This window comes from Sus scrofa, chromosome 8 (assembly GCF_000003025.6).
Source record: "Sus scrofa isolate TJ Tabasco breed Duroc chromosome 8, Sscrofa11.1, whole genome shotgun sequence".
Classification (NCBI taxonomy): Eukaryota; Metazoa; Chordata; class Mammalia; order Artiodactyla; family Suidae; genus Sus; species Sus scrofa.
The window spans coordinates 11,551,959-11,577,337 of record NC_010450.4 but is presented as its reverse complement, the minus strand read 5'-3'; the positions used below and the strand labels follow the sequence as shown (position 1 = coordinate 11,577,337).

Below are 25,379 nucleotides of genomic sequence, written 5' to 3'. Positions count from 1 at the left end.
AGACATCATCCCAGTTTCTCCAATGGTTTGTCTTCTGGATTCAGTGTTCATTATCTTATAGCAAGAGTTCGTAGGAATACCACAAAGGTTACAGAAAAGTTTGTGCTTAATTATGCCTCAGCAGAACTAATCAAGACCACGGGGGAGTTCCCGTTATGGCTCAGTGGTAATGAACCTGACTAGGATCCATGAAGACGTGAGTTCTGCCCCTGGACTCACTCAGTGGGTTAAGGACCCGGCATTGCCATGAGCTGCCATGTAGGTCACAGATGCATCCTGGATCCGGTGTTACTATGGCTGTGGTGTAGGCAGGCAGCTGCGGCTCCGGCTCCAATTCTGCCTCTAGCCTGGGAACCTCCATAAGCTGTGGGCGTGGCCTTAAAATGACCAAAAAATCAACCAACAAACTAACAAAAAAAACCCCCCCCCCACACACACACAAAACCAATTTGCATCCACCAGCCCCAAACTCCTGGTCCATTGGGTGTAGCTCAGTGGTAGAGCACGTGCTTAGCATGCACGAGGCCCCAGGTTCAATCCCTGGCACCTCCAACGACCTCGTCCATTTGTTCCACCCTTCCTTGCTCTCAACTCTGAAGAGACGAGATGAGGCGGGAGCTCACAATCCCTGCTGACTGGTGCCAAAGTATGGTCCATTCTCTTCCCTCCTCCATCCCCACTGGCAACTACAATCTGTGCTCTAGGTCAGTGAGTCTGTTTCTGTTTTGTAGATAGGCTCATTTGTACAATAAGCTAGTGTTTTTAAGGGCTTGTGTGTCCCTTCCCCTCTCCCTCTAGGTGTGCCACTCCTATACTCAACCTATAAATTCAAGATTTGCCCCCAGTTTTAGATGCTCTTGGGTTATCATGTGTCAATGAGTTTGTTAGTTGGCTACCCCAGTTTGGTATTTGTTTGTTTGTTTGTTTGTTTGTTTTTTGGTATTTGTTTTGTATCACTTCGACATGGTATACAGTGAATCGAGCACCAAGGCGCAACACGATGGCAAGCTGGCGTTTCCTCTCCATCACTCAGAAAAACCCCAAGGTTGCTGGGCCAAGAGCTCAAACCTGACGTGGCCTTAAACCCTCCTATTAAATTCCAAGTTGGTTATTTTAAAACTCTAAGTCTACGTTAGCCAAGAAGGTAGTATTTTATCAGGAAACTCTGTAGACACTCCGATCCCTCAAGCTCAGCGAGGAAAGCCTGAAATATATACAGCCGGATTAGATACTAACACGTCCATAAAGAGAACTGTGCATTTCCAAGGCTGGCCACACTCGGTGGGTGCCCAGGGGTTAACGGCGCTGCATGTGAAGGAAGACATTGACAAAGACAATTTATATGAGCAGTAAAAGACACTGAATAACCCCTGGCAGGTGCTATGCTCGAGGGGCTTGTTGGAAGATTTATATGATGACTAGTCTTGAGCTGGGGTGGAATATTCATCTGCCTTGCTGGCTCTCATCTAAAAGGGTAAACTTTTTGCACAATTACGATAAAACATATATATATATATATGTAAATGAGCATTTCATATACATACTAATTTCTGTGGTGCTCTATCTCGTATGCTGGTTTCTTACTCAAAATTAAGAGAAAATTTAGGTGGATCTGTCTCATTCGAACAGAGTAAGCACCCCCAATCTATGGATTTCCTGGAGCCCTGCATCCTCCTGGCAGGCAAAATTCCTTAGAAGGGGTTTTAGAAAATTTTTCGCAGGCTGCCTTGAGCTTTACATGTCAATTTCTGTATCTGAGTGTCAGAGGAGGAGGGTCACAGTGTGAAAGGCAGAGTGGCAGAGAAAGGGAGAGAAGCAGGGAGAGAGAGAGAGAGAGGACGTTGGGAGGGAGGGATGGAAGAAAGGAAGAAGAAAAGAAAGGCTCAGTGGTAACAAACCCGACGAGGATCCATGAGGACGCAGGTTCCATCCTCGGCCTCACTCAGTGGGTTAAGGATCTGGCGTTGCCACAAGCTGTGGTGTAGGTCAAAGACAAGGCTCAGATCCCACATTGCTGTGGCTGTGGTGGAGGCCAGCAGCTGTAGCTCTGATTTGAGCCCCCCAGCTTGGGAACCTTCACATGCTGCAGGTGCAGCCCTCAAAAGCAAAAAATAAAATGAAATGAAAAAGACATCCTGGTCCATGCAAACTCTCCACTGCTGCTTTGCAGATAAGAATAAGGGGGAATGTTCAACCCCAGTCTTCATGAAACTCCAAGAAATACAATCCTCTTCTGCTAGAGTTTCTCATGCAGAAAAGCCCCGTGAGCCCCCAAGGAGTGGCAAAGGGGGAAAGAAACTCAAGTTGTAAGGGGATCTTGTAGGGAATTGAACTTGATCCTGTGTCTTTCAACATCTCTCCAGGTCTACCAAGGGCTCCCACAACCTTTCAACCCCAAGCCGGTCTGTATTTTATTAAATGAAATGTATCCATCGCTGCCCCCATCACCGCGCTGGCCCGTGCGCAGCTGTGTGAGAGTCGGGGCCACTTCCCCAGCCTTCTTTCTAAGGAGAACCTTCGAGAGGCAGCGCCAGAGAGGACAGCATAGAAGTCATCGGGGTGTGTGTTTTATTTGGTTGTTTGCACCCTGCCTGTGTCACAAGGGATTTAAAGCAGGTGTTTGCAAATAATAATAATAATAATAACTAATCAAGGAAAGAACAGACTCCTTGACCAAAACAGTTTTTTTCTATATAAACAAGAACTGAAAACAGAGGCTGGCAAAAATGTAAATTAGAAGAATTCAGATGGGGGCAGGGGAGGGATCATCCTGGGCCTTCAACCCCCAGAGTCATTCCAGAAGCATCTCTGAAATCAGGGGGTGGGCTCACCCCCATTCCTCTCTGACTCTGCCTGCTGCTTTCTCTTGCGGGTGGGAGGTGGTGACAGACAGGAGCCTCGGATGCCCCATCCTCTTGTAACTGTGTGGCTTGAGGTAAGTCGCTGGCCCTCTCTGGGCTTCTGCCTCCTCATCTGCTGAATGAGAGAGATTAGGAGTAAAAGAGGCCAAGACTTGGAGTTCCCATCGTGGCTCAGTGGAAACGAATCTGACCAGCAACCAAGAGGACGCAGGTTTGATCCCTGGCCTTGATCAGTGGGTTAAGGATCTGGCGTTGCTGTGAGCTGTGGTGTAGGTCACAGATGTGGCTTGGATCCTGCATTGCTTATGGCTGTGGTGTAGGCCGGCAGCAGCAGCTCTGATCTGACCCCTGGCCTGGGAACTTTCATATGCCCCAGTGGGTGCAGCCCTAAAAAAGGACTTTAAAAAAAAAAGAGGCCAGGACTTTTGCTCACAACCCTTTTCTCCTCCCAACAGACACATGAGAAAAAGAAGAAAGGGCCTCTGCCCTCCCCTACCCCCACAGGAGGCCAGGGCAGCGGGAGCCTGTGTGTGGAGTTCCTGGCTTCCCAAAAAAGCCAAGGCAGCAATGAGGATGGGCCTGCAGAGTTAGCAACTCACTTACGCATCAGCCCCCAGCTTATTCTAAGAAAGATGGCAGGGAGCAGCGCTGTCCAAGAGAAATAATGTGAACCATGTAGGAATTTTAGCTTTTCTAGTACACAACTGAAAGAGTAAGAAGAAACCGGTGAAACTGATGTAATAATATTTTCTTACATATTGTTTAATTTTATCTTTATCTTAGTATATCTAAAACATTATTTCACCATAAGACCAATATAAAAGTTAATATTATTATATGTTACATTTCTTTGATACCAAGTCTTCAATATGTGGTAGGTATTTTATACTTCGAGCACCTGGCACTTTGGACGGGCCATATTTCAGGGGATGGAGAGAAGAGCCACCTGCAGCTGGCGGCCACCGTCCTGGATGGAGGCGTCTGTGCTCAGAGGAGGAACAGAAGGAGCAATGTCTTGTTACTGGGGAACTGGGGTCCCCAGGACAAGGGGAGGACCCAGGCCTTGAAGCTACTCCGTGGGTGGGGGCTGGGGTCCACTCTCAGATGTGACGCGAGAGACAGAAGTGATAGGAATGGAGTCGGCACAGGTAGTCATAGAAGTCCCAGTAAGGGCCCATAGACAGAGAGGGAAACCTAGGGGACACTGGGAGACCAGAGTAAGTTAATAAAAATTGCTCAAAAAAGCCAATCAGCACAAGGCAGGCTTGCTTGACTAGTGGAGGCACGAGAACAGCCTCAGGTCATTGGGTGGGGGATGGGATAGGCCTGCATTCAAGTTCAGTCCAAGGTCAGGAGTGCGAGGACCGCCCTTCTGCTCATTTGAATACACACCTTACCAGATACGAAGGAGGAGCTACTGCTCCCAGAGAGGAAGAGGTGGGCTTTTCCAACCCCCACTCCCCTCGGATGATAAAACTGTAGCCCACTAGATCCTCCGGGCAGAGCCTCCTTGCCTGCCTGCTTGCATCTCTCACAAGCGTCCTATCTTAATACATCTATTTCTTGCCTATCACGTTTGTATTCCTTCTGCGTGTGCGGCATGAAGAACCTGGACTTCAGTGAGTCCAGACATCGGGTGAGTGATTCTAATTTAAAACTGTGGGTTCAAGTCCCCATCTGGGTTCTGGCTGGGTTCAGACCATTAGTGCTGTCAGTTTCAGAAGGATGGAGGTGGGGGGAGCCCATGGGGAGAGACCAGATGCTAAGCACAGTGACCCCAGGGGACCAACCAGTGGCCCTGAAGCATGGAATTGTTGACTTAAGAAAATGCCCGACCTGGGATGGAAATCCTGTGAAATCAGATTGTTATGATCATTATACAACTACAGATGTGATCAATTCATTTGAGTAATAAAAATAGAAATAAAAATAAAATGCCCAGCCTCAAAAGTTGAGAGTTAAGTTTGATTTGGAGTGAATTTAGGACTTAGGCCCAGGAGACAGCATCTCAGGGAGCCCTGAGGAACCGCTCTGAGGAAGTGAGGGGGGAGCTGGGACATAGGAGTTTTGACCACAAAGGGATGGTATTAGGAACAGAAGATTTACAGAGAACCGGATTTACAGAAAACCAGCTTCTAAGGGAAAATGCAAGGGTCTGGGCTTATGGCATCACTCCTTTGATACACCCCAGCCTGGGCCGGTTCTCTTTGTTTCTTTCCCGAGTTCCCTCAGGGCTCACTGGCCCACCCTTGGGAGTGACTATGCTCACAGACGACGGCGACACCCTTTGTTTTGTCCACTTAACTACTTTTGCTTTGTCCCAAGAGGAAAGGGGCACTATCAGGATAGACACGATACAGGTGAAGGGGAGGGGTGTGCAGCCAGGCACGCGTGTCACAGACGGTCGCTGCTGGTCTCCTGAAGGTGCCTGCTCATCACAGACATTGGTCATCTTTGCAGGATTTTAGTGTTTTCCTAGATCTGAGGAGATGCAAGAATTGGGCTCATAAAATCTTCTCCTGAAAATATCTGACTCTCTGAAGACCTGTTCTGCCCATTTTCCCACGCACAGAGCGCCTCTCTCCTGGTCTCCACCCTGAGCTCCACGCAGGGGCTGCTGCGGGTCAGCAGCTGCCATGGCTCATGCATGATTCAATCCGTGTAGAGGCGGATGGTAAGCGCCAACCTCCAGTTCACAGAATCCATCCCATGAGGCATGTCTTGAAGGTCCACGGGGAAAGAGAGGCTGAGAAGGATACTGAAGAGCAGCTTCTGACCCCTGCATTCTGTAGCAAAGGAGCATGACCAGGGTGGGCTGGTGTCTAAAGCACCTCCCCCCCCCATATTGCAGTGGGCAGAAAGCCCAGAGCAAGCCCTTTCCAGTGGCTGTTATGGAGCTTCTCATGGACCTTGGGGTGAAGGGACTCTGAGCCAGAGTTGATTCAATTTAGACAAATTGAGAAGTGTGACATTTTGTCCACCTCCAAAGTTTGGAGTAATTTATACCTGTTGTATAGGTCCTAAAGTCCTGCCCCACATCGTTGCTTTTCATCCAAACAAACAGATGAACAAAACAGACAGCTGAATGTTGACACAGATCCAGGAATGAGAGCCTCACCCCCATCTGACACGGACATCTAGTCCTGCCCTGCCTCCCCTCAGGAAATTCTCACCTAGGATTTGTCCAGGCACCAGAAGCATCAAGGACACTTCCCACTCAGAGGTTTTCCTTCGGCTGGCTCCGTATTCTTCCTGCTGTTTTTATCTCATACACACAAGATGTGGTGTGTGGAACCAGCCACAGAGCAAGTGGTCCTCAAAGGCTCAGAGAAACAGCCATGGTCCCAAATTCCCTCACCTCCACCTACCACCTAGTGTTGTAGCCACCACTGATGCAGGGAAACACTTTAGGCAAAACCATTCCCCTGTTGTAGGCAGAGATCTGGTCCAAAAGCCCTGTAGGGAATTCTCCACTGGGAGAGTGAAGAACCTCCACACAACGATGAAATTCCTTGACCTTGACCCCTTTAGCTTAGGGCTTAGGTTGAGATTGTCAGTGCTGGCCTCATGGTAGAATTGATTGGGTAAATTTTAAAACATACTGGTCCTTATTTCCACTCCCAGACTTGCTGGTTTCATTGGCCTTTGGGTGATTTTAATGAATGACCAAGGCTGAAAACCCTGACCTAAAGCAAAAGTGGGGGGGGGTCCCCTCTCCCCTTTTCCTTCCTGTTTCTTTTCCCTATAGACAGGAAGCAACCTCTTCCGAATGGGTGGAGCTCCAGATCATGGTTCATTAGGGCCCCAAAGGCCTGTGAATGAGAGCAGGGCTGCTCAAAATGAACGGCCCATGTAGGTCTCCTGTTCCTTAACATGCAAGAGGCCTGAGGTAGCTCAAGATTCTGCACTTGTGACAATGTCCTAGCAATGCAGATATCATTGGGCCACACTTTTGAGTAACAAGTGCATCCCAAGGAATAAAGAATTTGTCACCTCGTCTCTCTTTAAGTCCAAGCTCCTCTACTTCACATCATGACCCAGTTGTTCCTTTGGCCTTGAATGTATCCAAGTGCTTCTCCCCCAGGGGTTGGAGAAGGTTGGTAAGTTCCATAGCTTGACTGAAGATCTCAGTGGGTCTCAGCTGGAATTCACATCCACAGAACACTGCATCTGCCATCCACCTACCAGCTCCTTCCATCATCTCTTTTCCCATCTCCCCAAAGACACCTGAGTCACAACTTAGGTCTTCTCTGGTTTCAGCCAAAACAGCTCCACCCATAAAACAGCTCCACCCCGTTCAATCTCACTTTGAGGTCTGCCTTTCTAACCCATGAACTTTCCTGAAGTCCCTCCTAAGAGAAATGCTGGTCAATGATACAGTCTCTACCTTGTTGCATTTAAAGCAAAGGAGCTCTTATGGAAAGAAGGGGAAATGTGTGGGAGTGCTGTCTCCTATAACCCCAGTGGCTCTAAATTGGCTCTGCAGAGCCCCCTAGAGGGGAAGCTTAATACTTACACTGGATGGTGCCACAGGCTCTGGTCTAAATATCCTCTATTGTGGCCAATTATAACTCCCATGAATTCTAGATACTTTACCTTCATGAGCCCCTTCCTTCACATGCACAAAAAAATGCAAATAATAACATTTGCTTTATAGCACAGGGAACTGTATCTAGTCACTTGTGATGGAACATGATGCAGGATAATGTGAGAAAAAGAATATATATATGATGGTGTCACTTTGCTGTACAGTAGAAATTGATAGAATACTGTAAATCAACTATAATGGAAAAATAAAAATCTTTATCAAATAAAATAGAAATAATAATATAAAAGTATACTTTATGACTGCATTGGTATAAACATAAATATATTAATACTATGTATTAAATACTTACTTCCACCATAAAAGTTCACTCTTTTTTTCCTCTGGTATTGCAAGAAATTAAAACATTATCCTGGGCCCCTAAAATTTAATGCTGTGGCCCCCAGGCAGGTGCCTATAATGTCTAATGGTAAAGTTGGATCTGCTGCAGACCTTCTCATCCATTTAATACTCCTAACAACCCATTTTACAGGTGAGGAGGCAGAGAGCTGACCTGTCACTCAGTAAGTGACAGAGCCTGATTCAAACCCAGATCACCTGGCTCCGTGCCCTAGTCATAAGCACCATGCCACATCACCTCGCTCCTTCAAATGAATGGAAACAGCTCTCTTATCCTCACATCCTCTTCTCCAACAAACTTTCCCAGTTCTTTCAGACCCAGGAGAGCATGGTGTAGGGGACACCAAGCAGAAATATGGACTAAACCTGAGGGGTTTTTGGTATTTTTGCCCCAAATCGGCTCTTTTAATTTTCTTGAATCACTAACTCCCAATGAGTTTTTGTTGTTCTATCTGCCAAACTGGCACAACGATGCCTGCCATAGTAATAATATTCACAGGGTCATAGCAAGATCATAGGTATTGAGGAACGCTGGCAAATATTCCTAGCCATTATCACTGTTTATAAATGTTTGTTGAATTGAATGTCAAGCTAGCTGATTAGCAAGACATACTAATAACAATAATATCCTACCAGGAACTGCCATTTATTAAGTTACAGAACAACTCATGGGCCCAACATTCTCTCTGTAAAGCCTCACAACTGGCAAATCAGGTGTATACATCACATTCATTCCCCAGTGTCACAGATTAGGGAATGGAGATCCAGAGAGGTTAAGGTTGCTTCATAGACATATGGTCAACAGCAGGACCAAAATTTAAACTCAAGCCAGATCTCTGCTCTAAGCCCCACACTGCATTTGGACAGTATTTTGATTTCATAAAGCCAACATCAGAATATTACTAATATCTAACTTTCATGGAGGTACTGCAAGACACGGCTCTATATGGTTTCCATGAAAGGAACTCACACCAACACTATGAGCAAACTCCTATCATTATGCTCAAATGATAGAGGAAAGGGAAACAGACATGGAAGAAACTCACTGTCTTAGGTCAGAGTCCCCAGGAAGAGACACTGCAAGGGAGGATTCAAGTGCAAGTGATTTAAGAAGAATTGCCTTTCGAGAACCAGAACAGGGCAGGAGGGGAAGACAAGCAAAAGGCAAGAAATTCAGGAAGATTAGAGATCCAGCCCTTTGCAGTCATCTGTTCCTCAGTCATTGGCTTAGGGTCATTCAAGAGATCTCCTGGGAAGGGATTCAAGGATATGAGGAAGGAGCACCAATGTTGTCCCTGCACTTGGCCAAGAAACATCTCTGAGTATGGAGCTGGGATTTGAACCCAGCCAGCCTAGCTCCAGCCTCCATTATCTTAACTTCTAGTAAATTTCCCTTTAAAGAACAAAAGGAGGAGTTCTCGGCTCAGTGAGTTATGGATCTGGCATAGTCACTGTTTGGCTCAAGTCACTATTATGGTGCAGGTTTGATCCATGGCCCAGAAATTTTTTTTTTTTTTTTTTTTTTTGTCTTTTTGCCTTTTCTGTGACCGCTCCTGCGGCATATGGAGGTTCCAAGGCTAGGGGTTGAATTGGAGCTGTAGCCACCAGCCTACGCCAGAGCCACAGCAACGCGGGATCCAAGCCGCGTCTGCAACCTATACCACAGCTCACGGCAACGCCAGATCCTTAACCCACTGAGCAAGGCCAGGGATCGAACCCGCAACCTCATGGTTCCTAGTCGGGTTCGTTAACCACTACGCCACCAAGGGAACTCCCATGGCCCAGAAATTTTTATATGTTGCAGGCACAGCCAAAAAAAAAAAAAGGGATAAAGAGGGATAGCAAACTATTATATATAGAATGAATAAAAGACAAAGTCCTACTGTATGTATATTCAATATCCTGTAATAAACCATAATGGAGAAGAATATGAAAAAGTATGTATCCATACATACAACTGAATAACTTTGCTGTACACCAGAAATTAACACAACACAGGAAATCAACCATACTTCAATAAAATAAAACAAGAAAAAAAAAGAATAAAAGGAAATGAAAAAGAAGCAACACCAACAACTCAGGACCATGGGCTTATCCAGCCCCAGTGCCGCACCTGCTTGGCCTGTTATTCTGAGCTCATTAAATTTTTTTTAAAAACCTGAATTAATTGAATCCCACAAAACTAAAGAGCTATGAAGGGGAAAAAAAAAAGACTTCTAATTTATTTATGCAGATTATATGTTTCGGCATCTGCCAGCCCAGAGCCAGCAGACGTAAGCGTTTATTCAAATGGGCCCACATTTTAGAGTTGTTACAATACCTGCAACTTACAAGATGAGCATAATTATCCTATTTTTACAAACTCTAATATGATCTCAACTGGTGTCAGTAAGTTTTGATTGAATTTACTGCTGATTAGAGTTGATCGTCTCTTTGAACAACAAGAAATTACATCTCATTCAGTTCGTTAGCAAGACTAGTGTTCAGCTTACGAGCCATAGCACCAGCGGTAATTATCAAGGATAATTGATTTCTAATGTGGACATATTAATTATGTAGCTATTGGAAAATTAAAATATTTTACTCTGCCAATTATTATTATGAAAAATAAACAAGCTGTAGATCATAGACAAGAAAGTTTCGTTTACTCTGCCAAATTACCTCCCCTCTTCGCAGAAAGACTGTACATCCCAGGAATGTGGTTATGGCACAGACATACCACAGAGAGTGGCCCTAATGGGCTGGCTTGGAAATGCAAACCCCAAGGGAAGCTGAAGATGACCCTCTGCAGAGTAAGAAGATGGACATGGGAAGAGAAAATGAATGTCTCCTTCTCATCAGAAAACAAACAAAAAAATGTGCCTGGTAATGGCAAAGGAGAGCTCATTCAATCAGCTACTCAGTCAACAAACAATTATTGAGCATCTACTATGTACACTAGGGTTAAAGTACTGATGCCTGGATGCTCTCATGAGCCTACTGCTTAATGGGAAAGTTAAGCATGACCCATGAAAATACCTAAATACCTACATAAATCTAAGACCTATGAAAGAAAAACACAGGCTGCTATAAGAGGGACTGACAGTGGGCGCTAGTTTAGATTGGAGGTGGGGAAAGAACCCTTGAGAGAAGTGGCATCTACCCTGATATCTGATGAGTTGGAAAGGTGAAGAGCTGAGAAATATGAGTGATTGTTGAAAAATCTGGGTGCATTGGAGAAAACAAAAGATGGTTTGTGTGGAGGTTTCTCAGAAAACGAAAAGTAGACGTACCGAATGACCCAGCAATTCTACTCCTGGTTATATATCTGAAAAAAAACAAAAACACTAATTCAAAAGGATACATGCACCCCAATGTTCATGGCAGAATTATTTACAATAGCCAAGACATAGAAGCAACCTAAATGTCCATCAACAGATAAATGAATAAAGAAAATGTGATACATATACACAGTAGAATATTACTCAGCCATGATAAAGAATGAAATTTTGCCATTGCAGCAACACAAGTGGACTTGGAGGGCATTATGCTAAGTAAAATAAGTCAGACAGACAAATACTGTATGATATCACTTATATGTGGAATCTAATAAATACCACAAACTAGTGAAAATAACAAAAAAGAAACAGGAGTTCCCTTGTGGCCTAGTGATCCAGGATGTGGTGTTGTCACTGCTGTGGTACAGGTTCAGTCCTTGGCCTGGGAACTTATGCATGTCACAGACACAGCCAAAAAAAGAAAAAAATCAACCCCCCCAAAAAAGAAGCATATTCACAGATATAAAAAACAAACTAACCATGGTTGCCAGTGGGGGGAGAAAGGGGAGAGGAGAAGTATAGGAGCAGGGGATTAAGAGATACAAACTGTTAGATATAAAATTAGCTATGAGGATATATTGTACTATAAATGAAGTACAACCTTTAAAAATTGTGAATCACTATATTGTACACCTATAACTTATATAATATTGCAGAGCAACTGTATTTCAATTTTAAAAAGATGGTCTGAAATGAAAGGTGCACCATGGTGATGTTATGAGGTAGTGTGGGCTAGACTTTGTAGAGCAGGGCCATCCAGTAGAACTTTCTGGAATGATGGCAACCTTCTATATTTGTACTGTCCAATACAGATGTGGCTCTTCAGCACCTACAATGAGGCCAGGGGTACTGAGGAATTCAGCTTACAATTTTAAGCTTAATTACATCAAATAGGGACGTGTGGCCAGAGGCCACCATATTGCAAAAAGATCAGGAGCCTTATAGGCTCTGATAAGGACTGCAGATTGTGTTCAAAGAGCCATGAGAACTACTGAAGACTTTGTAAGCTCAGGAGTGCTGCAGTTCCACATGTTTTTGACAGTTACTCAGTCCTTAGAGCCAGGAGACTCATTCACAAAGCCACTCAATCTGGGAAAATAGAAGTGGGATTTGTCAGATGCCTGTATGAACCAAGGGTATCATGTTATACTGTGTGCTTATTGATTCAACCTGTTCTTCCAATTCTCTTCACCACAAGGAAATAAAATGGTTTAATGCTAACTATAGTGATCCCAATTACAGTGATTCTAACAAACTACATACAGCAAGATATTTCATGGTGTTCTTAACCTTGACCTAGAGTTGCATTCTTGAGCTGACAATGGCAATGACCTGTGAAAATGAGAGGGGACGCTTGACTTTCCACATGGGTGTAGCCCCCCCCCAAGCCAAAATTGAACTTAAAGTCAGTAGGATTGAAAATGCCCTCTAGGAGAGTGGTTCAGATGACTAGAATTGAGTCCTCCTGGATTCAAATCTAGCCAGTATCAATGAGATCCAAGGAGCAGGCAACTGAGCCCAGGAGACAGGGCTACCCACTTGGGCCACAATTTCACCACTGCCGTGAGGAGGAACAGGCCAGGTTACGCCAAGGCCCCTGCTTCTTTGGTGACTCACTCCTCCTAGCCCTACTCCAGTTCATAGCCAACAGGCTATCATACTTCCGCAACATTTCTCAGGTGTCAGACACTGTTCTAAGCAATGGAGATGATAATGGTACGGACATTGTGACAGTGTGAGAACAAATGAACCTTATTCTCAAATGTACGTACAGGTACTTATATGGGAAGAGAAAGTGTTTAGTGCTAATATATGCATTTTCCACTTCCTTTACTCTCTATACATTTATATTTAGTTTTCATGATACACATATTATTATCCTCATTTTTATCTCCATTTACCTGCACTATCCCCAGTAATAATATTGACATTGTGAAAATCAATAACATTATACACACACAGTGTTTAGTCCTTACATGTAGAAAAGCTATGTATAGATATAAAGATATAGACAGGGACATCACAACGTCCATATTATTCTCATCTCCATTTTCAGATAAGTGACAGATTGGGCACGAGGGGTTAAATAACGTACCCAAGACTGTGCAGCTGAAAAGAAGCCCCAGGGTCTGCGCTCACCTCCTCCTAAGGCCTCCACAATAGGTGCAAAGCAGGTGCATGAACCCAGCCCACCGGCCTCAGTAATTGGTCTGAGGGTAGATCGTTCACCCAGGCTGGCCCAATAATTGGATGATGGTCCATGGCCACCAACGGGTCCAGACTCTGTGGATATGGTCCAGGTGTGGTCCTAACGGAAGATTTCCTGAGAGTTTTTGTCTCTCCAGAGGCCAGAATGAGAAAAAGAAAAGCAAGGAATTGTGGATGCATTGAAGCCAGTCTGGTATAGAAAACAAGGGGAAGAGCGAGGCCCAAAATCAGAGAGAGGGAAGAGCGAGAGGAAGAATAAGTGAATCTTGGGGGAGCTCAGATCCGTCTGTGCCTATATCTGCCCTTCTTTCCCAAGGCTTGGATTTCAGCTCTTCCGTTGACTCTGAGAGCAACTTGGAAATCTCTGGCTGGGCTGGTTCTAGTTGGGTTCCCATCCCTTGTTACCAAAGTTGCCCATACCAACAGGCTGCTGGCTAGTAGAGATCAGCACAGATTTCCTGCCACCACCCCGCCCACTCAGAGCGAGGTGCAAGTGCCAAAAGTAACCCTAATAAGTCTAAGTGTTTGTGTCCCCTGAGGGACTTTGAATACAATGGTTAAGTTCCAAGGAATCATTCATTCAACAGCTTCGGAACATCTGGGTATTATCTGAACTCAGTGAATCTCTGCCTTCTGTTATTAATTGGAGCAGTTGCCCTCAGCAGCCACCAGCAGAAAGTGGGCACCATGGCTCAGTATGCTTTTCCCTGGCTGCCCATCAGTCTGCATTCTCCGTGGTGCTCATTGTCCTTTGAATCTTTGTCCATGAGGTGTCTACTCAATTTTAATCATCGATAATAGTATTTCTATCATCGAGAGGACATAAGTCATCTGGAATAACAAAGAGCGACCTTGGCCAGGTAGGTAGGGGAAAAAGTGCTGTGAATTTTACATTGATTTCCTGCATTTGGCTCAAGTGCTGTTTTTCTCTGACGTTGTCTTCTTTCTAGGTTATATGTAATGTTATTACAATTGGTCACTCAACACATTTTTCCTGCATGTCTACTCTATGTTAGCCAATGGGCTGGGTTGTCTGGAGTGTGAAGATGAAAGAGGTAGCATCATAGCCTTCAAGGAGATTCCTCTAACAGTGGATTCAAGTACAGCATAAGACACTGTTGATGGCTTCCTCAGCATCTAGTCCTTCTTTCTTCTTCACAGACACCTGCTATTGCTCAGCTACCTGTCTTGGGCTGCCTACAGGCCCTGGGACAAGCTGACCCATTCCTGGCTTGAGGACTGGGCACAAGGCTCCTGAGAACCCCCTTCACCTTGCCAAGACTGGTTACTGCAGGAACCCAGGCTGAGCTGGTCAGCCCATGGCCTTCCCGTCTAGCAAGACTGACTCAGAAGCAAAGAGCTGAGCTCAAAGAGGTCACTGAGATCAAGAAGGAAATTTTGCTATCTCTTTCTGGCCTGGGATATAATGAAACCATTACAACTGTCACATGTCCACTTGGAGATGGTGCCAGCCCCAGAGGAAGGACAAGTCAAAATGAATTACAGAGAAACTGAGCAAAAGCATCCTGATCAAGCCAAGCCTGAAGTCCAACCAATCTCTGCCTTCCCAGCAGCAAGAGTCTATATTCTATTTCTTCATTACTTAAGGAAGTTTGAGTTGATTTCATTCTAATGGATAGAGACAGAGGAACGGACACTCAGCTAGCAATGTAATAGATCCAGAGAGCGTTAAAGGAACTCTGAGGAGGGGTACCTGCGTATCCCAGTGGGGAGGGGTTGCATAGACAGGTCAGGGAGGCCCTCTGGGGAAAAGACACCCAAGTGAAGCCTTAAAGGATAAATCAGAGACAAACAAATGAGGGAAGGGGTTAGGGCAAGAGAGCCTTTCTGCCATAGAGGGAACCATCAGACAGAAACAGAAGGAAAATGGCACAGGATCAACATGCCCAAGTCACAGATTACAACGTGGAAAGTAGACAGTGAGGCTGGAGCCATATCACGAAAGATTTGGAGGCCATGAAAAGGACCATGAACTTGACCTGCAGATGACGGGAGGCAGGCTTGGCATCATCAGATTCACATAGTAGACAGGTCCCTCTGATACCCTGGCAGAAGACAGCCCGGAGGTCTGAGACAGCTTCTCCACTGCATCTTTGCAAAAGCAGCCAGTGGCTCTATGTAAATTAATGAATGTGGCTGGGTTCCAGTAAAATGATTTTTATAAACATAGGCTCTGTCTGACTTCAGATTTCCAGCACCTTGGAATTTCATAAAAAGCACACATCCAAGAGGATGAGTCTCCTGCTCATAATCTTCCTGTGAACTCCCATCACACTTAGAACAGATCTCAACTTTCCCAAAGCCTCCCAGGCTCCGAGCAGCCCGCCTCCCTTACTGACTTTGCCTCCAGCCGGTCCTGCCCTTATGAAGGTCTTTCCAACTACAGTGGCCTTCCGCTGACTCTTGGTTGCTCCTAGTTTATTCCCACCTGAGGTCCCCAGCACTAGCTTCTCCCTCTGTGTGGAACGCTCTTCCCCCAGCAATGCGCATGGCTCCCTCCTTTCTATGATCCATGTCTCTGTTCAAATGTCACTCCCCAGAGACAGTTTTTCTGACTACTTTTTTTTTTTTTTGGCCATATGTGTGGCATATGGAATGTCCCAGGATAAGGGTCGAATCGGAGCTGTAGCCACCGGCCTACACCACATCACAGCAATGCCAGATCTGAGCCACATCTGTGACCTACACTAAGCTCATGGCAATGCTGGATCCTTAACCCACTGAGTGAGGTCAGGGATCAAACCTTTGTCCTCACGGATACCAATCATGTTTGTTGCCGCTGAGCCACAACAGCGAGTCCTGACCACTCTTGCTAAATTAGCCCCCTCTCCTCCCCCAGCAAGCTCTGTCCCCTGAACTTGATAAATTCTTCTCTTCACAGCCGTTATTACTTCCTGACTTTACAGGGTATGTTTGTTTGTTTACTGATTTCTTATCTCTTTTTCTCCCTGGAAGGCAGCTCCATTAGAGCAGGTAATTTTGTCTTGCTCATGGTTACAGCCCCAGTCTAGAATATTGCCTGGTATATGATAGACAAAGAGTATCTATCAAATAGCTGAATGATTCCATTTCTGCCTTAGATCACCAGAGCAACCCACAGGGCGGGGACCTTTTCGGGAGAGATTGAAAGCCTATTTGAGATTGTGCCCATCATTTCCTATGCAGAGACCTTCATGTTTCTCACTGAGTGCCTTCAGCTCTTCTCACGGCCTCTTTGCATCCTATGACACCTCCCCTAGCCTCATCCTAGGAAAATCCAGAATGCTCTTATATCAGGATTTGCAATAGCCAGCAAAGTCAAGTGTCCAAAATTAACAAACAGGCCTCTAGTTTCCCTAAAGTCGAAGGAAGTTCAAGATGTTAGTGTGACATAGGGACAGAGGCAAGAAGGATGCAGGTCAGGAGGGGGAAGAGTCCAGTGGAGGCTGGTCTGATGAGGTTTAAGGATCCCAACGACATCACCGAGTGTTCAAGAGCAATGGAATCTATCCTCGACATCGTCTAGCCCTTGTGCTGCTTTAGCTGTGGGCCTGGACCAGTAGCATCCCATCACCTGGGAGCTTTTAGCAGCCCACCATCTGGGGTCTCAGGTTCCCGACCTCCTGAATCAGACCCTGCGTGAGAGCAAAGCCCCAGGCAATTTGTGGGCACATCCTAAAGTCTCACTCTAGCCCATCCGCCTGACAGTTCAATTTCTGAGGTTTTTTGTTTTGTCCACCAAGCTTCATCTTGCTCAGAATTATTACAGGATGTCATTTGTTTCCCACATTTAAAAAGACAAGGGGTGTCACCAAAAAAAAAAAAAAAAAAAAAAAATCAGATCTCTAACTATCGTTGAAAAATCCAAAATCTGGTAGCCCTGGTGTGTGTCCCCCACACAGCACCAACTGGGGACAGATGAGCAGTGGCTCCTCATTACCTGGGGCAGGTAAGCTCCAACTCATCAAGCCTACAACTCACCAAGCCCTCACCCAGCCTGCTGTAATCATCAATGAGACTTGTCTGCACGCCACAGTTGTCTCTGTTTCTCACCTCTCATGTAGTCCAATGATCTCATTTTACGGAGAAGGAAAAGACGCTCAGAGGGTTAAGCATCTTGGCTAAAGAGTCACAGCCAGAAGGATGCTTATTCACTTTTCATTATCCTGCCTGAGAAATGGGTAACTTTACTGTTACCTTGAAGATGAGCAAGCTGAAGCATGTCAAAGAAGTTCACTGGCTGTCTTAAGCAAAGAAATAAATAACAAAAATACCTCCCCTCTCCAAGACTGGCAGGAGAGGGAGTCTCCCCAGTGCAGGAGGCTACTGAAGGTAGCCCTGCGCCCCGTACCTCCCAGAGAGGGCAAATGCTGACCTTGGACATTTGCTCAGGACTGCTTCACCTCTCCCTCGGGAAGGAAAGTCTTGGGAACCAGAGAAACCTCTTCAGCAAATGGCATTATCCCGAAGAGGAAGGTAAGGCTGTGACACAGCGACCTTGTCAACATGGGACAATCACTGATCGCCTCAAGTTCACATGAGCACCAGAGACAAAAACCAAAGATGGAAGTTTGAATTCTGAGTCCAGATTAGGCCGCTGAACCCTATAACCGTGGGTGATTTTTTTACACTTCTGGATTTATCAAGCCCCAATGCTCCCATTTCTCACTCTCCAAATGAAGGCCAAGGGTCACAAAAATAAGTCATTGAATAGTAACAAAAGTAAACCATTCAGAGTAATAAAACGAGTTATTCTGCAGGGTATAGCGATTCAGAGTTTACACTGAAACGTCACATACCTTATCTCCTCTGAACATCACAGTAGCTTGGCGACTCTCTGACTTCATAGATGAGAAAAGAGCCCATCCGAGCCCACAGAGTCAATAAGTGCTGTGACATTCAAACTCCCATCCACAGGCTTTTGAAAACTGTGTGGAAACAAAGTAACTGAAAGGAGACCATGTAGACATGAAATGGTGCAGAAGCCTATGGTTCCCACCACCCCCTGATGTACTTTTGTCTGTAGAAAAACTTCAGCCCAAGAATAAGTTTAATCGGAGAAATGAGAAAATGTAGGAGCAAAGGAAAACCATCAAACAAGACCAAATAGTAATAATATAATAATAATTTGCTTAAAGCCAGGGACTTTTAGTTCCTCCTCAAGGGCTGCAGATAATATTCTGAGCCATGTCCTGTGAGCTATCGATACTGAAACCCCCACCAGGTAGAAGTTACCTCCATGATGCTCTGTAGACATAAGCTACCACAATTCCAAGAACTGGCCTCAAGGAACTGGGAATAAACCAGCCCTGGAACCAATAATGAGCTCTATTGAAGACAATCAGGATGATACTGATCAGACCACCTCATGATCAATTCCAAGACGACTGTCAGAGCTGACTGTGCTGCTTCTGCATGTAGCCCCCTCCCTCCCACTAAAAAACTCTTGCCCTTTGTCAGTGGGGCAGTTGGCCTTTGGACAGGAGTCCACCTTCCCCGTTGGTAGGTTACTGGCACCCGAAATAAAGCAAACTTTCCTATCCACCAAGCTTGCCTCTTTATTGGCTTTAGAGGGGCAAGCAGCCAGATCCCACTTTCGATAACAGATCACCTGAGGAAAATCATCAAACAGACCATGTGCAATGACCCCACTGAAGAGAGACAGAGCAGCAATTAAGAGTGCACATTTAGGAGTTCCGGTCCTGGCTCAGCAGAAACAAATATGACTAGTAACCATGAGGATGCAGGTTCGATCCCTGGCCTTGCTCAGTGGGTTAAGGACCCAGCATTACCATGAGCTGTTAGTGTAGGTCACAGATGTAGCTCAGATCTGGTGTCGCTGTGGCTGTGACCTAGGTCCGTGGCTACAATTCTTATTTGACCCCTAGCCAGAGAACCTCCATATGCTGTGGGTGCACCCCCCTCCAAAAAAAAGGCAAAAAAAAAAAAAAAAGAATTCACACTTAGAGTGAAAAAACCAGAGTTCAAGCCCCAACTCTGCCACTTACTGCTGTGTAAATTTTTGGATGTTACTTAACCTATCTGGGCTTAGGTTCTTCATGGATTAAATAAGGTTAATAATAGCACTAGCCTTTTTCTGAATCAAACAAAATAATGTGTGTAGAAATGCTTAGCCTGCTGCCTAGCACACAGAGTAAATATTCAATAAATGAAAGCAATTATTATACATCAGCCCAGCAAGAAAAATATCTCAAGACAGCACCTAGAAAGACCTTAGAGGCTTGTAAACCAAAAATGTAGGTAAAGAGAAGAAATGGAGAGAGAGAAATCTTACCCTTCTAATCTTGCAAAAAGAAACTCCAAGGGGAAGCAGAAATTGTGATGTCTAAACAGCTTCGAGATTTCAATATAAATTAATCAAGGGAATTATTCTTCCTTTCAGAGGATTTAGACTAAGGCGCAATGGCCTGAAGCTACAGAAGAGGAAATGTGGGTTAGGTACTTCAAGACTAGAATGTTCTCAGCAGGGAAAGTAATTAGGAAATGAAATAGGCACCCTGGGGTTGGGATGGAGGAATCTTCCTTGGCAGTAATCAAGGAGAAATGAGGGGAAAAGGACAAAGCAGGCAAGAACGGCACAATATCCATCCATGGGGGGCGGAGGTGTTTCTACACGTTTTAAGGGATCTATCAAGTAGTCAATCAACAGGCATTCATGATGGCCTATTTCTTGGTGCCCCATGAGGTCTTAAGAGACATGCCAAATAAAGGCAGGAACGGGAGTTCCCGTCGTGGCTCAGTGGTTAACAACCCCACTAGCATCCATGAAGACTTGGGTTCGATTCCTAGTGGGTTAAGGATCCGGCTTGGCCGTGAGCTGTGGTGTAGGTCACAGACGTGGCTCGGATCCTGCATTGCTGTGTCTGTACTGTAGGCCAGTGGCTACAGATCTGATTCGACCCCTAGCCTGGGAACTTCTATACGCCGCAGGGGTGGTCCTAAAAAGACAAAAAGCCAAAAAAAAAAAAAAAAAAAGAAAAAGAAAAAGAAAAAAGAAAGAGAAAGAAAAGAAGAAAGAAAGGCAGGAAAGATGCTGACCTCAGGGTCCTTGCTGTCTCCTAGAGAGAGCAGAGCTCCCAGACAAGAGGGAGGATGGGTGTGGGGGAGGGGCTGGGACTTCTTTCCCCCTTGGGTAACCCTCAATTGTTTTCCGTATATTTAGTTTCTCTGACAAAAATGTTAATGGCTTTACACCATCATGAAATAAAAGTCATGAGTTAGGTTTAGCAATTGATTTGTTGATTTTATGCAGACAGTCAAAAAGTGCCTGTGGGTCCTGGTGATGTTACCTCCCGACATGTTGCAATGACACTGTTTTGGTGGCAGCAGGGTGGCTAAGTAGCATAATGTAGGGGAACAGAATACGCCACCCTCCATTATGTCACTTTGGCATATTGATTATTTTGAATTAAAGTTATTTGAGAAACAGCCCATGCAAGAAGAACATTCTGACTCTTCTTTGTTCACCTGAAAGCAGGACAGAAAGCACCCATGTGAAAGGTACCCTCCCTGTCCCAAGAGAGATGAAGAAATTGGGAATCACCAAAAATAGGAAGTTTTGATCCAAGACGGAGGAGCAAACCTTGTTATTTCTTCACTAATTTACTATCCCAAAGCCAAACCCCTTTTTCTCATCAATGCCTCACAAATACACTGTGTCTTTCTCCAAAAGGTATAAAAGCTTCCTGCTTTGGTCTCTTCTTTGAGTTTGCTGTTTTTATAGAGCTCCTGTACGAATGAAATTAAATTGGTCTTTCTCCTGTTACTCTGTCCTAAGTCAACTTTATGATGGGGCCAGCCAAAGAACCTCGAAGGGAATCAGGCACCATTCCTCTTCCTTTACAATCGTGAGCCTCTAATGTATAAGAGAAACATAGGAAAAGTCATACGACCAAGTTGAGATTGATGCCTCATTCTACGATAAAGAAATTCGGCTGAGAGGACCATCACGGCAGGCGACATGGGCAAAGATTTCTCCTTAGGATGAGGTGAGATTGAAGTTAGCCTTTAACCTGAATCATGATGCACATAAGACACGGAAGAGCCATCATCAGCTATCTGTTGCACAAGTGCTGCTTCGTAACAAAAATCCACTGCAAAACTCAGCAGCTTAAAACAATAGCTGTGTATGGATTCTTACAACCCTGTGGAGCAGCCGGGAGGTTTTGTTCACCTGGACAGGGCTCAGCTGACCTTTCCTAGGCTTGCCCACGGCCTGGGGTCATCTGGCATGTAAGGTGGGGCCTGGAGGGTCAAGGATGGCCTCAGTGGCCATGGGTCCCGTGTGCTTCACACAATTTCAGCCCCTTCCACAGGCTTCTCGGCCTGTCCTTGTGACCAGAGGCAGCAAGGCCTCCAAAGGCTTGGGCTTAGAACTCAGAACTCCTCCTGACACCCTTCCCTATCAACACACACACAGCCCTCTGCTGTTGCAGGAAGAAGATTCTGGTAAAGCACACTCCTGGCTCTGCTTTGTCTGGCTCCATCCAGATAATGAAGGGTCCCCGGATGGTTTTGATTGACATGACAGAGACCTGAGCTAAAAGAGGGAAGGGGAAGGCACAAAAGAGTAAGCGTCTGCCGTGCCCCCATTTAGAGTTTTAGGGAGAATTTGGAGAGAAGCAGCCGTTGAGAGTGGACTATGCCAGCAAAATCTGGCAAAAGATGGAAATCGTAGGATTCACAATGTTTTATTGGGAATAAGACTGAGACCCTCTTTGGAATTCTTGGAGAGGCTTTGGTAGAGGTTTAATTGCTTTGCACTTCGGGTTTGGGATGGGCACTGCTTTGGGTGCAACTCTGGGCCGCCTGGCAGAGCATTGGTGGGGGCAGGATGGTGGGGTCCCCTGGGAGCAGGCTCACCATCAGCCTCCTGCTCCAGCCTCATAAACATCTCACATACACTTTGGTTCAAGTCTGACTGTGTGGCACTTAACCAAGGGGATAAATCAACCCCAGCTCCAAATGAAGGCTGGAAATGAAATGGCCTTTTCTAGAAAGAGATGGCCAATTCACCCAACCGCACATAAATTTTGCCTGCATTTGAAATTGGAAAAATCTTGCAGACCCTTCTTCCTGATTAAGAATGTCATAAATCCGAGGGATCAGAGGGGTAACCAGATTCGCTGGCCTCTGAAGTCTAACGCATTCCAGAACAGCATCCGCCCCACTCGTAAAAGTCCCCTAGTATTTTGTTCCAAGACCTCAGAAAGCTTTTGCAGAAAATCACAACTTCCTAACTGAAGAGTATGTCCACATTATTATTGAAAACACGTCCTTATTTTGAGACTTTATTTCCTATGTCTTTGTTGTCTGTATGCAAGCGTTAATAGAGACCCATGGATTATTCATTTGTTTTCTAATCACACGAAGAAAATGCAATGCCAGGAGTCTGTTGGTCACATCAGTGTTTGAAGGACAAGTTCACAAATTAGCAATTGTCCTTATCTTGGCACTAGCCCCCTGACGATCTCTGTGCAGGGTGGGAACGGGATGGACCGAGGACATGGGGTGGTCTCAGAGGAATGTCCTTTTAGCATGGAAGCCTGAATCAAACAGAAAGCAGAGCCTGGGAGTTCCCACTGTGGTTCAGAGGGTTAAGAACCCGGCTGGTATCTAGTTGAGGTTCAGTGGGTTAAGGATCCGGCATTGCCATGAGCTGTGGTCACAGATGCTGCTCAGATCTGGCATTGCTGTGGCTGTGGTATAGGCTGGCAGCTGCATCTCTAATTCAGCCCCTCTCCTGGGAACTTCCATAGGTTGTAGGTGTGGCCCAAGAAAGAAAGAAGGAAAGAAAGAGAGAGAAAAAAAGAGAAAGAGAGAAAGAAGAAAGAAAAGAAGAAAGAAAGAGAGAGAAAGAGAAGAAAGAAAGAAAAAGAAAAAGAGAGAAAGAAGAAAGAAAAGTAAGAAAGAAAGAAAGAAGGAAAGAAAGAAAGAAAGAAAGAAAGAAAGAAAAAGAGAAAGAAAGAAAGAAAGAGAGAGAGAGAAGGAGGGAGGAAGGAAGGAAGGGAAGAAAGCAGAGCCTGTTACAGGCAATCAGAGTCAGAGACTTGGGGACTGTCCTTACAGGTCAGATCATGTCACCCCTGTACTTATGATCCTCCCAGGGTGGTCCCTCTCCTTAGGAACAACTTCTGCTTCCACAGACCGAAAAGGCTGCCCAAACTCAGTCCCCTCCCAGCATTGCCTCCATCCTGCCACCTGCTCACTGCCCCTTCACGTACTTGTGAATCTTAAAACCATCAGAGAGGCCAGGTGAATCAAAACAGTCCCAGAAACTGCTCATGGGTCTCTGCCTTCCACAAAACCTTCCCTGCTTCTGTGGGTTTGCAAGTTTGGTTTCCACGGCTCTCAAGGCTCTCTCTGCTGCTCCAGATAGTGGAGGAAACCCCTTAGCTCAGAAGTCATCCCCCTAGAAGCCTTGCTGGCCTTCCAAGGCAGCCATAGTTCCCTCCAGCCCACGTCCTCTGAGCCCTGCACTCCTTCTGTCCATAGCACTCACTTCTTTGTCCTGTAAAGCAGGAAAGTTTGCAGACGTCCACCAGGGAGCACTGATATAAAGATAATTGACACAGTGTGAATAGATAGAACTATTTATGTCAGCCCCGCATACACTCTATTGAGCAGTCATCAAGTGTACAGCCACTGACCTGGCCTCGCCTGCTGATAACCTGCACCTCTTTAGAGGGGAGGCCAGGTACATCCCTTCACTTAATCATCATCAATACAATTTGCTGACTATCATCTATTTTCCATCATATCAGTTATCAGTTGTTCTTATGATAAATCACTTCAAAACGTAGTAGACGAGGAGTTCCCACTGTGGCTCAGTGGTAACAAACCCGACTAGTATCCATGAAGATTCGGGTTTGACCCCTGGCCTTGCTCAGTGGGTTAAGGATCCGGCGTTGCCCTGAGCTGTGTTGTAGGTCACAGCTACATGACTCAGATCCCACGTTGCTGTGGCTGTGGTGTAGGCTGGCAGCTGCAGCTTTGATTCCACCCCTAGCCTGGGAACATCCAAAGCCATGGGTGCAACCCTAAGAAAAAAAAATTTTTTAATAGAATTTAGAGGCTTCAAACTTCCACAAACATTCATTTGCTCAGCACTCTGTAATTTGGGCAGGTCTGGGTGGAACACTTTGTGTGTGTTCCCTGTGCGAGAGCATGTCACGTCTATATCTAATGCCTCTGCTCGGATAACCAGAAAGGCTGGGGTCTGGTGGGTCTCTCTTGCCTCATGGTGCCCCATCCCCCCCAGCCTCTCTCTCTGCAGGCGGTACCTCTAGCAGGATGGACAGGACCTGGTGTCTCAGGGTTCCAAGGGCGGGAAGGCAAAAGCCACAAGGCCTCTGAAATCCAAGACTCTTAAGACGTGCGGCATGTCACTTCCTCTGATCCTATTGGTCAGAACAAGTCATGTGGTCAGCCTGTACGCAAGCAGGAAAGAAAAAGACTCCACCTCTTGATGGGAGGTGCAAAGGGCTGGCACAAGAGAAGCAGGCTTTACTGGGTGCCTCATATAAAGTCCGGGGATCCCAGGGCGTGGCGGGTGCTGGGAGAGCCTTAGTGAATAAGAAATAGTTCCTGTCCTCAAAAAGCTCACATAGGGGAGATAATAGATGGTAACTAAATGCTAAAGGAGGGGCCCAAACAACTGTAGGTTGGGCCTCTTTTCACCCTTACTTATCAAACACGATATTTGTTTTTTTGGTTTTGTTTTTTTTGTTTTTGTTTTTGTTTTTGTCTTTTTGCCATTTCTTGGGCCACTCCCGCGGCATATGGAGGTTCCCAGGCTAGGGGTCGAAACGGAGCCATAGCCACCGGCCTACACCAGAGCCACAGCAACGCGGGATCCGAGCCGCGTCTGCAACCTACACCACAGCTCAGGGCAACGCCGGATCGTTAACCCACTGAGCCAGGGCAGGGATCGAACCCGCAACCTCATGGTTCCTAGTCGGATTCGTTAACCACTGCGCCACGACGGGAACTCCCTCAAACACGACATTTGTCAGGAAAAAAAAAAAA

The 25,379-nt window shown here is 45.7% G+C and overlaps 1 non-coding gene across 1 annotated transcript; it reads left to right on the top strand.

Annotated features, from left to right (window-relative positions):
* On the top strand, nucleotides 481-552 carry TRNAA-AGC. Its single transcript has one exon. It is a non-coding gene; the product is annotated as a tRNA-Ala (tRNA).